Source organism: Thalassophryne amazonica, chromosome 6 (genome assembly GCF_902500255.1).
Source record: "Thalassophryne amazonica chromosome 6, fThaAma1.1, whole genome shotgun sequence".
NCBI lineage: Eukaryota > Metazoa > Chordata > Actinopteri > Batrachoidiformes > Batrachoididae > Thalassophryne > Thalassophryne amazonica.
In genome coordinates, this window is record NC_047108.1 from 31,430,980 (window position 1) to 31,445,989 (window position 15,010).

General features: G+C 40.2%; 1 protein-coding gene across 3 annotated transcripts in view; it reads left to right on the forward strand.

The window, feature by feature from the left end:
• Window positions 1-9,393: 9,393 nt before the first annotated feature.
• Window positions 9,394-15,010, forward strand: part of cdk11b (cyclin-dependent kinase 11B) — a 121,636-nt gene continuing 116,019 nt past the window's right edge. For 2 of the 3 annotated variants that reach the window (XM_034171934.1, XM_034171932.1), the window contains exon 1: window positions 9,394-9,446. The gene's annotated coding sequence lies outside the window, so the exon portion shown is untranslated. Of the gene's footprint in view, window positions 9,447-9,992; window positions 9,999-15,010 lie in introns of those variants that run through there. The other variant, XM_034171931.1, reaches the window with a different exon arrangement.

Consider the following 15,010-nt stretch of genomic DNA (forward strand, 5'->3'; position numbering starts at 1 on the left):
CACGTCTCTGACTCCAGTCTTAGTCCACTCCCTGTGAACCTCCCTGAAGTTCTTGAATCAGCTTTGCTTGACAATCTTCTCAAGGCTGTGCTCATCCCTATTGTTTATGCATCTTTTCCTACCACACTTTTCCCTTTCAGTCAACTTTCCATGAATGTGCTTTGATGCAGCACTCTGTGAACAGCCAGTCCTTTCAGCAATGACCTGAGCCTCTCCTTATGGTTGGGGTCACTGAGTGTCTTCTGGGTAACTGTCAAGTCAGCAGTCTTCCCCATGACTGGTTGTGTGTACTGAACCAGACTGAGTGATTTCATGGTATTTATACTGCAAAAATAATGACTTGAAATGACATACTCCAATATTTTTAGGTACACATTTTCTATTTTTGAGCTGTATGCATTACACGATGTTTGTATAATTATCAATTTAAATTTTTTTTTTAAAAAGTTGAAAAATTTTAGTTTGTAAACTAAAATTTTTCAACTTTTTTAAAAATTTTTAAATGTCATCAATCAATCAATCAATCAATTTTTTTTATATAGCGCCAAATCACAACAAACAGTTGCCCCAAGGCGCTTTATATTGTAAGGCAAGGCCATACAATAATTATGTAAAACCCCAACGGTCAAAACGACCCCCTGTGAGCAAGCACTTGGCTACAGTGGGAAGGAAAAACTCCCTTTTAACAGGAAGAAACCTCCAGCAGAACCAGGCTCAGGGAGGGGCAGTCTTCTGCTGGGACTGGTTGGGGCTGAGGGAGAGAACCAGGAAAAAGACATGCTGTGGAGGGGAGCAGAGATCGATCACTAATGATTAAATGCAGAGTGGTGCATACAGAGCAAAAAGAGAAAGAAACAGTGCATCATGGGAACCCCCCAGCAGTCTACGTCTATAGCAGCATAACTAAGGGATGGTTCAGGGTCACCTGATCCAGCCCTAACTATAAGCTTTAGCAAAAAGGAAAGTTTTAAGCCTAATCTTAAAAGTAGAGAGGGTGTCTGTCTCCCTGATCTGAATTGGGAGCTGGTTCCACAGGAGAGGAGCCTGAAAGCTGAAGGCTCTGCCTCCCATTCTACTCTTACAAACCCTAGGAACTACAAGTAAGCCTGCAGTCTGAGAGCGAAGCGCTCTATTGGGGTGATATGGTACTACGAGGTCCCTAAGATAAGATGGGACCTGATTATTCAAAACCTTATAAGTAAGAAGAAGAATTTTAAATTCTATTCTAGAATTAACAGGAAGCCAATGAAGAGAGGCCAATATAGGTGAGATATGCTCTCTCCTTCTAGTCCCCGTCAGTACTCTAGCTGCAGCATTTTGAATTAACTGAAGGCTTTTTAGGGAACTTTTAGGACAACCTGATAATAATGAATTACAATAGTCCAGCCTAGAGGAAATAAATGCATGAATTAGTTTTTCAGCATCACTCTGAGACAAGACCTTTCTGATTTTAGAGATATTGCGTAAATGCAAAAAAGCAGTCCTACATATTTGTTTAATATGCGCTTTGAATGACATCCTGATCAAAAATGACTCCAAGATTTCTCACAGTATTACTAGAGGTCAGGGTAATGCCATCCAGAGTAAGGATCTGGTTAGACACCATGTTTCTAAGATTTGTGGGGCCAAGTACAATAACTTCAGTTTTATCTGAGTTTAAAAGCAGGAAATTAGAGGTCATCCATGTCTTTATGTCTGTAAGACAATCCTGCAGTTTAGCTAATTGGTGTGTGTCCTCTGGCTTCATGGATAGATAAAGCTGGGTATCATCTGCGTAACAATGAAAATTTAAGCAATACCGTCTAATAATACTGCCTAAGGGAAGCATATATAAAGTGAATAAAATTGGTCCTAGCACAGAACCTTGTGGAACTCCATAATTAACTTTAGTCTGTGAAGAAGATTCCCCATTTACATGAACAAATTGTAATCTATTAGACAAGTATGATTCAAACCACCGCAGCGCAGTGCCTTTAATACCTATGGCATGCTCTAATCTCTGTAATAAAATTTTATGGTCAACAGTATCAAAAGCAGCACTGAGGTCTAACAGAACAAGCACAGAGATGAGTCCACTGTCCAAGGCCATAAGAAGATCATTTGTAACCTTCACTAATGCTGTTTCTGTACTATGATGAATTCTAAAACCTGACTGAAACTCTTCAAATAGACCATTCCTCTGCAGATGATCAGTTAGCTGTTTTACAACTACCCTTTCAAGAATTTTTGAGAGAAAAGGAAGGTTGGAGATTGGCCTATAATTAGCTAAGATAGCTGGGTCAAGTGATGGCTTTTTAAGTAATGGTTTAATTACTGCCACCTTAAAAGCCTGTGGTACATAGCCAACTAACAAAGATAGATTGATCATATTTAAGATCGAAGCATTAAATAATGGTAGGGCTTCCTTGAGCAGCCTGGTAGGAATGGGGTCTAATAAACATGTTGATGGTTTGGATGAAGTAACTAATGAAAATAACTCAGACAGAACAATCGGAGAGAAAGAGTCTAACCAAATACCGGCATCACTGAAAGCAGCCAAAGATAACGATACGTCTTTGGGATGGTTATGAGTAATTTTTTCTCTAATAGTTAAAATTTTGTTAGCAAAGAAAGTCATGAAGTCATTACTAGTTAAAGTTAATGGAATACTCAGCTCAATAGAGCTCTGACTCTTTGTCAGCCTGGCTACAGTGCTGAAAAGAAACCTGGGGTTGTTCTTATTTTCTTCAATTAGTGATGAGTAGAAAGATGTCCTAGCTTTACGGAGGGCTTTTTTATAGAGCAACAGACTCTTTTTCCAGGCTAAGTGAAGATCTTCTAAATTAGTGAGACGCCATTTCCTCTCCAACTTACGGGTTATCTGCTTTAAGCTACGAGTTTGTGAGTTATACCACGGAGTCAGACACTTCTGATTTAAAGCTCTCTTTTTCAGAGGAGCTACAGCATCCAAAGTTGTCTTCAATGAGGATGTAAAACTATTGACGAGATACTCTATCTCCCTTACAGAGTTTAGGTAGCTACTCTGCACTGTGTTGTTATATGGCATTAGAGAACATAAAGAAGGAATCATATCCTTAAACCTAGTTACAGCGCTTTCTGAAAGACTTCTAGTGTAATGAAACTTATTCCCTACTGCTGGGTAGTCCATCAGAGTAAATGTAAATGTTATTAAGAAATGATCAGACAGAAGGGAGTTTTCAGGGAATACTGTTAAGTCTTCTATTTCCATACCATAAGTCAGAACAAGATCTAAGATATGATTAAAGTGGTGGGTGGACTCATTTACTTTTTGAGCAAAGCCAATAGAGTCTAATAATAGATTAAATGCAGTGTTGAGGCTGTCATTCTCAGCATCTGTGTGGATGTTAAAATCGCCCACTATAATTATCTTATCTGAGCTAAGCACTAAGTCAGACAAAAGGTCTGAAAATTCACAGAGAAACTCACAGTAACGACCAGGTGGACGATAGATAATAACAAATAAAACTGGTTTTTGGGACTTCCAATTTGGATGGACAAGACTAAGAGACAAGCTTTCAAATGAATTAAAGCTCTGTCTGGGTTTTTGATTAATTAATAAGCTGGAATGGAAGATTGCTGCTAATCCTCCGCCCCGGCCCGTGCTACGAGCATTCTGACAGTTAGTGTGACTCGGGGGTGTTGACTCATTTAAACTAACATATTCATCCTGCTGTAACCAGGTTTCTGTTAGGCAGAATAAATCAATATGTTGATCAATTATTATATCATTTACCAACAGGGACTTAGAAGAGAGAGACCTAATGTTTAATAGACCACATTTAACTGTTTTAGTCTGTGGTGCAGTTGAAGGTACTATATTATTTTTTCTTTTTGAATTTTTATGCTTAAATAGATTTTTGCTGGTTATTGGTAGTCTGGGAGCAGGCACCGTCTCTACGGGGATGGGGGTAATGAGGGGATGGCAGGGGGGAGAGAAGCTGCAGAGAGGTGTGTAAGACTACAACTCTGCTTCCTGGTCCCAACCCTGGATAGTCACGGTTTGGAGGATTTAAGAAAATTGGCCAGATTTCTAGAAATGAGAGCTGCTCCATCCAAAGTGGGATGGATGCCGTCTCTCCTAACAAGACCAGGTTTTCCCCAGAAGCTTTGCCAATTATCTATGAAGCCCACCTCATTTTTTGGACACCACTCAGACAGCCAGCAATTCAAGGAGAACAGGCGGCTAAACATGTCACTCCCGGTCCGATTGGGGAGGGGCCCAGAGAAAACTACAGAGTCCGACATTGTTTTTGCAAAGTTACACACCGATTTAATGTTAATTTTAGTGACCTCCGATTGGCGTAACCGGGTGTCATTACTGCCGACGTGAATTACAATCTTACCAAATTTACGCTTAGCCTTAGCCAGCAGTTTCAAATTTCCTTCAATGTCGCCTGCTCTGGCCCCCGGAAGACAATTGACTATGGTTGCTGGTGTCGCTAACTTCACATTTCTCAAAACAGAGTCGCCAATAACCAGAGTTTGATCCTCGGCGGGTGTGTCGTCGAGTGGGGAAAAACGGTTAGAGATGTGAACGGGTTGGCGGTGTACACGGGGCTTCTGTTTAGGGCTACGCTTCCTCCTCACAGTCACCCAGTCAGCCTGCTTTCCCGGCTGCTCGGGATCTGCCAGGGGGGAACTAACGGCGGCTAAGCTACCTTGGTCCGCACCGACTACAGGGGCCTGGCTAGCTGTAGAATTTTCCACGGTGCGGAGCCGAGTCTCCAATTCGCCCAGCCTGGCCTCCAAAGCTACGAATAAGCTACACTTATTACAAGTACCATTACTGCTAAAGGAGGCCGAGGAATAACTAAACATTTCACACCCAGAGCAGAAAAGTGCGGGAGAGACAGGAGAAGCCGCCATGCTAAATCGGCTAAGAGCTAGTAGCTACGCTAAGCTAGCGGATTCCTAAAAACACGCAAAGTGAATAATGTGTAAATAATTTATAGGTGATTCAGCAGAAGGAGTGCTTTAGTTAAGGCACGTAAAGATTACACTGGGAAACAAATCGTAATCTAGATAACTAGATCAATCTAACTGCGCAGAATAAACAGCTAACAGATACAGAAAAACACCGCTGTGCTCCGGAACAGGAAGTGATACAATACCGCAGTGAGATTTCACTTTTAACAAGAGATTTTGTCATGGAAAGCCGTGCGGAGGCTTACCAGTCCAGTAAGTATCAGAGAAATTGTGGAGAGCTGGACATGTCCAAACTTGTCCTCTGACACGCCGAAACGGAGGTGTTCCGTTGTCTCGCTTCCAAAGCGAATCGGTCTTTATGCGCGAAGCATCCGCGCGGCTTTCCATGACAAAATCTCTTGTTAAAAGTGAAATCTGCCGGAAAATGGCTGATGTCCAGCTCTTGTGATAACCAGAGAAAGAGCACACGACGGTCTCGTATCCACAGAGCCATCCGTTTAGAAATGGTCCTGTGGCTTGTGCCACGTTGTCGCAGCTAGGAGCGCGGCACGCTGAGCGTCCTTAAAGGGGTCCTTAAAGCTGTAGTAACGGTCCTTATTCTCTGTGAAGCCCGTAAAATTTTCACCGAAAGCCAGATAAATTTTTCGAATGGTTTCCTAGTGCCAGTCTCTAACAGCTTCTGAAAAAATTCTGATGGAAAAAAAGTCCTTTTCATTCCACCATTTCCAAACAATGAAAATCCGACGAGGGGGCAGGACCACTCCTTCCAAAGGCGTGCTCACAGGCAAATGATGTAACCGACAGGCGTGGAAAAACTCACGCATGCGCACAAGGGTTCAAGTATGTCTGACGTAAAAATATATGAATGAAATCCATATAGTTTTTGAAAAAAATAAAAAGGACCGTTACTTTATTGACAGACATCGTATGTGATTCATTGAATCATTTGAATTTTTTTAAAAAGAGTTCAACTACAATTTTCAGAAGGTACATCTGAGATGTAAGCCTAGATTTGATGTTGTGGTGAAAGAAAATCCTCCTCTATACCTCTTCATCATGACACTGTATAACTTGGGAATACAAAATGCAAAATTTGCATTGTGCACAATTTCTCCAATCACAGCCACAGAAGCCTATAACTTCTTCTGGGTATCTTGGTGGCTTTCCTCACTCTTCTCCTTCTTGCACAGTCTCTCAGTATTTGAGAACTGTCTACTCCACACAGATTTACCATGGAGTGCCATATTGTTTGTATTATTTCATAACTGATGAAAATAAAGTCCAAGACATATTCAGTGACTTGGAAATGTTCATGTATCCATCCCCTGACTTGTCTGAAGAATACTGGCAATGTTGTTGTTGTTCATTCGGCTGCTTCTGGTTTTGTTCGGGGTCGCCAAAGCGGATACAACCAGATCCGCATCGGTAATTGGCACGAGTTTTATGCCGGATGCCCTTCCTGATGCAACTCCAGTTTTACCCGGAGAAACACACACAGCCGCTGGTGTTCCAAAGAGGTCTCCCATCCAAGTACTAATCAGATCCTGCTCTGCTTAGCTTCTGAGATCTGATGGGATCAGGCTGACACAGAGCAGATCAGCTGCTCTGAAGAATACTGGCAATACAACTGATTATTTACACATATTATACCAAAGGGGCCCATGACTTATGCAACCCATCATCTTGGCTTTTATATTTTTAATCAATTTATATCAAGTTGTGGAGATTTGCTTTGATTTTAGAATTTTTGGGTTTTTTTTTTTATTATTTTTGAGAATTATTTTTATACTGTGAAACCTGATTTACTTTTGGTATTTGAACTGGCACAAACAAATTAAGATGTGTGAAATACCAAGGGGCTGAATACTTTTGCAAGCCACTGCACATTTTCCCAGTTCACTCAGCTCTAAAAGGGTACCAGTCTTGGCTGGGGGAAATAACCTGTATTGTACTAGTTTCCCATTCAGAAGGAGATGGCGATTCTCACCCTTTTCATTCATTCATTCATTCATTTATTTCATTCATTTAAAAGAAAAAAAAAAACAGAAAAGCAGAAATAAAGCATCTCAATTATCAGAATGAAAAGGAGCAGAGAGAAGAACAAGTCTTATATTTTCTGCCCCTTTTTTACAATACAATCTTTTAATATCCAGCGTCATTATTCAACATTATTTAACAGATTGTATTTCTTTAACTTGTCACATACCACTGACTTATTTCATAATTATGACCATTATTTAATAGATTACATCTCTGACAGGTTACATTTTTAAACTTAAAACATTTTAAACATTATTAACAAATTATGTTTTTTTACTTCCTTACAGCCCACTGACTTATTTCATAGTTTCATACTTACTTAATACATCTAGTTTAATACATTTTTTAAATAATTTAAGCGACCTTAATTCTTTAATTTCTTTGCTGAGATTGTTCCATAATTTTACACCATTTACTGCAATACTCCGTTCCTTTACTTTGGTTCTGTATCTTTTTTTCTAAAGACTTCTATTCCTTTCAATTTATAACTAACCCTCTTCATGCTACAGTATCAGGGAATAACCATGGGCCCAGTGGGCTGCAGGGCCTGTATAGGACTTATACTTATACTTCTTTTAAAATGGGTTTTTATATTAAGCTAGTGTGATCAATGACTTATGGTCCAATGAAAAAAGGGCACCATATAAAAAAAACGAATGATTCCAAAAGTGCACAATCCGTTTGGATGCAAATACCAAAGTGATGGTGTGATGAAATATCATGAAGTGTATGAGGCTATAAGTAAAGCATCGACCTTAAAGCACAAAACAGCGACATCTGGTGGAAGATAAAAATATGTCAGGCAGTAATTGGTTCCGCCCCTGTCTTGCAATCCGTAGACAGATCTTCTCTATCTCTTCCATCAAAAACATATAGTGCAGCAGATAACTGAAACAATCATGCAAATGAGGATAAAAGCATCAAATTCAGCAGAAATACTTCTTAGACACTCCTCTTTTGAAAAAACTGATTGGCCACTTGACTTTTCAATCAGTGGTCAGGTAGGGGTCAGTTGAAGACTTACACAGAGGTCAAAATTAAAAGATTCTGTAATCATATTGAAAAATATTCCACATTATTTGCCTGATCATAAAGATTCCAAAAAGGTATAGTTTGGACTATCTGTGACTGAATTCTATGGAGTTACGGGATAAAAAACAGCAAGAATGGTGACAAAGGTCAGCGTCATTTTGTACAAGGGTCAAAAGTTAAAGTTGCTCCAGTTTTGTTAAAAAGTGATGCAAATTATTGGTTGAGCTAATAGGGCTAATAAATGGATTAGTGTTTACAGTGTTGAATGCTTGGTCTCCAAAGTAAAGGTCAAACAAGGTCTATGTCTATTGGATTCTATGACATGTGACATATCAATTCAATCAATCAATTTTATTTATATAGCGCCAAATCACAACAAACAGTTGCCCCAAGGTGCTTTATATTGTAAGGCAAGGCCATACAATAATTACGTAAAAACCCCAATGGTCAAACCGACCCCCTGTGAGCAAGCACTTGGCGACAGTATGTTACATATGTTACCCCCTAACATGATAAGTAAGGATGATGCATGGTCCAAACTATTCCTTTTTAAAACCGTTTTAACTAGTAATTTGCATCACTTTTTACCAAAACTGGAGCAACTTTAACTTTTGACCCCTGTACAAAATGAAACTGACCTTTGTCACCATTCTTGCTGTTTTTATCCCATAACTCCATAGAATTCAGTTACAGATGGTCCAAACTATACCTTTTTGGAATCTTTATGATCAGACAAATAATGTGGAATATTTTTCAATATGATTGGAGCATCTTTTAATTTTGACCTCTGTGTAAGTCTTCAATTGACCCCTACCTGACCACCGATTGAAAAGTCAAGTGGCCAATCATTTTTTTCAAAAGAGGAGTGTCTGAGGAGTATTTCTGCTGAATTTGATGCTTTTATCACCATTTGCAGGATTACCCTTTAAATATTCTCTTATCCACTGCACTAATACAAGCTTTGATCACATACACGACACCATGGAACTGTTTTGGGTCCTGGCTGGCAACCACCCAGGAAGACCTGGTCTTCAATTCCAACTGCTCTGTAGCCAACACAAGCTTTGATGTGTCAACACCAAAGGGCCCATCACAAGCAAATACTCTGAAATTAAGTGTAAGAATTTCCACGTTGAATCATTTATGGGATTACCTTTAATGGTTGTCAGGGTTGGGTAGGATTACTTTGAAAGAATACATGTGGATTACATGTATGTATGTACATACATTTGGATTACTTGTAATCTGATTACTTTTGGATTACATTTAAAAGTAATCCTACCCAACCTTGATGGTTGTATGTTTTGCTTTTTATACCTGCAGTACCCTCCGGGACAGTAGGTGGCGGTACGGAACTCTGAACAGCCATAGAGCACAAACACCAGAAGAACGTCCGGTGCGCCGTAGTACCCCTGCGCGTATTTCAGGTTTGTTTAAGGCTTTCTCATTCTAACATTCATCTTAATTCTAAGAATTTCCAGGTTTTTAACAGCAGTTGCGGACACAATTACGAATTCATCAGTACACAGTTTATCTAACTGTAGTAACGGCATTATTCTACATGGATGTTGTTGCGTGTCAGTCACACTTGTCTTTACCTCGCTGTGGCTAATAATACCTAGCTTAAGTGCTAACTTTCCAGCCAATCTTTTGATTTTGCATCCATACCGGTGTTTTATTCCCGTATTTCTAACTAATAAGAAATACGTTTCGCTGTTTATGTGCAAATGACCTTAGAATGAGCCTTGTTAGCAACTTCATTTAAACGGCACGGCAGAGTCTATTTTGTTTTGTTTCCGCTGATTTATTAACGATTCGTTGCTCAGTGCCATTGAAGTGTTTTAATAGAAGGGATTATAACTTTGTGAATCTGATTTGCTAAATATTTTCCAGGTTTGTTGTCTTATTTGATTTAAGATGTATTTTAGGTCAAGGTTATTTTTTTCCGTAGTTTATTTTCAGTTTCATCTGTTGCAGGGGTGGTGGCCAAGTGGTTAATGCGCTTGGTTTCAGTTCGGAAGGTTCTGGGTTCAAATCCCACCCCTGCCACATTTCTCCATGTGATGTGGAGTTGCGTCAGGAAGGGCATCCGGCGTAAAACCTGTGCCAAATCAACATGCAGATCCACCTTGGATTTGCTGTGGCGACCCCGAGTGCAAACAAGGGACCAGCCGAAGGGACTTACTTTACATTTTCAGTTTCATCTGTTGGGTTAATTGTATCACATTATCCATTTTCTTTTTTCGTCACCTGTTAAGGTGCGTTTACACATAACCAAGACGCGTTACGAATGTCATTTTTCTGTCATTCGTGACACATCCCTGGCATTCTTAATGTGACTGAACGCATCTGAATAGGTTTCTTAATAGTGCGTGTTGGTGCGTGATATTCTTGATATTCGTGGAGCATGTTTTTGCCTCTCAAAAAATCTTCCACGAATGTCACAATCCACCCTCATTTCGTCTCACGTCGTGGAGGTCGCAACTGAGCGTATTGATCCGTCTTGATGAGTAGTGATCCTCAATAGAACGTGACAACGTTCGTAGTGGTTCCTGTGATGGTTCTTGGAGCCCAAACTGTCACGTGTTATTACGAAGTGACAAGAAAACTGTCAAGTTTTGACACGACTTGTAACGCGGAGTCACATTTTACTGCGCGCCACGACGGATCAGTTTTCTGTCACGTGCGCACAATTAAACTCGGCTCCAAATGTCGTTCCATAGTTCCCGCTGAAGCTCCTCAGGACGCCCGTGCAGGTGTTCCACCTGAGCGGGAGAACGAGTCTGAACCAGAGGAGCGAGAGATTCACGTGCAGCCAGACATCTCTGCACCTCCTCCAGTCCGACGGAGGAAGAGGCGCGCGCACAATTAAACCCTGCTGCACCTCAGTCAGTTTGATTGCTGACACCAAGTCGGCTAAAAGCCTCATTTCAGTGCTCCTGCAGGTGTTCCACCTGCTGCATGCGCCTGATGTTTGGGAAAATGTACGAGACGAGAGCCGCATGAAGCCACACATCTGGCTCTGTCCTCCTCCTCCTCCTCTCTGCGCCACTCCATGGCACAGAGCCCAACTACGCATGCAGTCACAAAGTTCTTCTGAAAAACTGAAGCGATCTGAATTCGGTTGGATGAATATGGGTGTGTGTGTGTGGAGACAATTCACCTCGTTCACAACGTGACAGAACTTAACGATGCACTGTTACGCACAACAACGCGGAACACTATTCTTGACCGTGCGTAATGGTTCCTGATAATTCTCCAGCAACACGTGTCATTAATCGTAACGTGTGATAACAGGTTGCAGCAGTTCCTGAGGAGACCTGACGCCTCTGCCCCGAATCATCACATTCGTGATCAGCGGCCAAGAATGTGTACTTCGTGGCATTCGTGACTTGTCGTCGTTATGTGTAAACGTAGCATTACCAATCTTTTATTTTCTTACGTACGGAATAGGAAATGATTTTACCTTGATCAATGCTTTTCGTTTTCGCAGTGGCTATCAGGATAGGTCAAGTCATCATGAAGCTACGAGCTTGTACATGTATTTGCTGTTGATATGTAGATTCTTGAACTAAGTTAACCACAACCACTAATCCTAACCATAACTCTTATTCCCAGCAATAACAAGGCCGCCCTACATATGAATATAATTTGGAATTATTAATACAGCTATGTACTCGTATGCATAGCCTTCTTTTTGCCAACGTAATGTTTATGATATTTCTGGGTCAGTAGTTTTTTTTTTTCCAAGAATGGGGCCCGTTCATTTCTGATGCACCTGTCAAAATCTGAGTCTTTGAGCAGGGATGTATTAGAACGCCATCTTGTCATATACTTTATGTTGCAGGTGATGCATACTGGCAAATGTTTTATACTATGCCTGGATGTTAGCACGGTCCAGCGTAAGGACATTTTTAGCTCACTGTGACTAGAGAGAGTCAGTAACATTTTGCTGTGCCATATTGTGGAACTTCTCCTCATATACAGTCTGGTCTGTAAATATTGGAACAAGGAGACAAATTTTGTAATTTTACCTCTGTTGTCCACCATTATAGATTTTAAATTAAACAGTCGACATAGTCCATTCTCTATGATTTATGGAGTTGTGTCAGGGCATTTGTTGTACAGAGGCAAAATTTCTGTCCCTGTTTCAATTAGTTATTGAGCTGACTATCTTATGAATATTGGTGATCTCTTTGTGTAGCATATGGATAGCGAACTGTGTTTGTTCCAGAAGGTTGCAGTTTAAGTCCACTGACCAGATACTAAAGTCAGTAAGGTCCTCTTGAGCAAGTTCCTCAGTCCCCAAGATGCTCCTGGTGTTTATTTGAACACATTACTGTATGTGTGAATGGATGAATGTGACTGTTATTGTAATACATATTGTACTTAGATGCAGCCTTTTCAATAAGAGTGGTGGGTGGTTATTTAGCCTCTAATTCATAGCTCTGCTACCTACATTTTTTTACCCCAAGACCTGCCATTTTTTCTCAATCAAGATTTGATTAGATTTTTTCACAAGGGCGCCCCAAATATTGTGTACAAGTACACATACCATTTTGACGAAGAAGCACATTTTTGCATTGCCAAAATGCCACAAGAAACCACCACCAAAAAAATAAATAAATAAAAGTACTTAATTCTTTCACTAAAAAATAAAATCTAGGCTTGCATCTCAGATGTACCTTCTAGCAAATTGTAGCTGAACTTTCAGGTAGTTTTTTTTTTTTTTTTTTTAAAGAAAATCCTCCTCTGTAACCACTTAATGATGATGCTGTATAACTGGGGATACAAAATATCATCATATAAAATCAACAATAATGGTAATAATATTAAAGCAAACAGAGCTCTGGTATCGGAATAATATTCTATCGGCAGATATCCAAATTCAGGTATCGGGATTGGATCGGAAGTGAAAAGATGTGAATCAGTGCATCCCTAGATGCTTTAATGTAAACTGTGTACGTTTTGTGGTTTGGGATGTCTGCACAGAAACAAACAAACAAACATGGGATGTCTGCACAGAAACAAACAAACAAACAACAACAACAAAAAATACAACCTGTCATCATCATTCAGTTAAATTTGTACACACCTCTTGTTGTGTTCATCACACTCGTACAGGAGTGCACATCTGAGGGTCAAATGTGTGTGAGGATCACCGCTGATGTGATTCTTTCTCTGTGCATATCTGTCTAATTTCACTGACAGAGCATAGCAGCAGAACTCACTGTTGTTACTACTCACTGTTATTCACTATTAATTGTTACCAAATATTTCTCAATGCCCACATTTCGCCTGGCTGTGGCACATAAATTATTTTAGAGATGTGGGGATGGACCAGTTGTCTGCCTTGGTTGTTGACAGGTGGTTCCGTGGTGGTGTGGATTTGGTGAAATGCAGCACCAGCACACGCTCCCAGACTTGAATTTATATTTCTTAAAGTACAGAGCATAGACGCAGAGAGACTGGAATGCCAACTCAAGATCTCGTTCCATTGGGTTCTGTTTGTGAGCTTGCGACCCCGAGATTTCAGCCTCTCGGCCGCGAGACTTGGGGTAATTCACTTCTGGTCTTCTGCCAGCAATAACACCAGATGCGCTTGTAAAGGATACTTTCTGCGTGTTTTCTTGTGTTTTCTGCCGTGGCTTCAGCAAGTTGTCCCCTCAAAGTATGTTCAAAATGTAGCTTGAATGAAGTTCTTGTTGATTTTAAATCGTATTCAGGACAAAACTTGCTAATATTATTGATAAGAGCATGCAGACTGTCAGCAACTGTGGCGGAAAATCACGGTCAATAATCAGTTATTCATAAAAAAGTGTATAAAAATACAATAAAAGTACAAATCATTCATCATTTAAAAAAGCATCATAGTAAAACTCATAAATATAACCGTATAAAACTCAAATAGCACACAAAGTCATCAAACACCATTATAAAATCGTTAATCAATAAAAATCAAACACCATAAAATAATTACAGTATTCCTTTGAAGTAATAACACTTGGAGCGTTTACCACATGATGAGGGAGGCTGTTCCACAAAGTTACCACTAAATATGAAATATTTTCTTGAGTCATAGCTGCATAATTGCACCTCATAAATATGAGAGTAACCTCTCAAACATAAATAAACTCTATTTTGGAGAAAAAAATTACAGCCTGGAAATATATATATATATATATATATATATATATATATACACTCAACAAAAATATAAACGCAACACTTTTGGTTTTGCTCCCATTTTGTATGAGATGAACGCAAAGATCTAAAACTTTTTCCACATACACAATATCACCATTTCCCTCAAATATTGTTCACAAACCAGTCTAAATCTGTGATAGTGAGCACTTCTCCTTTGCTGAGATAATCCATCCCACCTCACAGGTGTGCCATATCAAGATGCTGATTAGACACCATGATTAGTGCACAGGTGTGCCTTAGACTGCCCACAATAAAAGGCCACTCTGAAAGGTGCAGTTTTGTTTTATTGGGGGGGATACCAGTCAGTATCTGGTGTGACCACCATTTGCCTCATGCAGTGCAACACATCTCCTTCGCATAGAGTTGATCAGGTTGTCAATTGCGGCCTGTGGAATGTTGGTCCACTCCTCTTCAATGGCTGTGCGAAGTTGCTGGATATTGGCAGGAACTGGTACACACTGTCGTATACGCCGGTCCAGAGTATGCCAAACATGCTCAATGGGTGACATGTCCAGTGAGTATGCCGGCCATGCAAGAACTGGGACATTTTCAGCTTCCAAGAATTGTGTACAGATCCTTGCAACATGGGGCTGTGCATTATCCTGCTGCAACATGAGGTGATGTTCTTGGATGTTGGCACAACAATGGGCCTCAGGATCTCGTCACGGTATCTCTGTGCATTCAAAATGCCATCAATAAAATGCACCTGTGTTCTTCGTCCATAACAGACGCCTGCCCATACCATAACCCCACCGCCACCATGGGTCACTCGATCCACAACAGT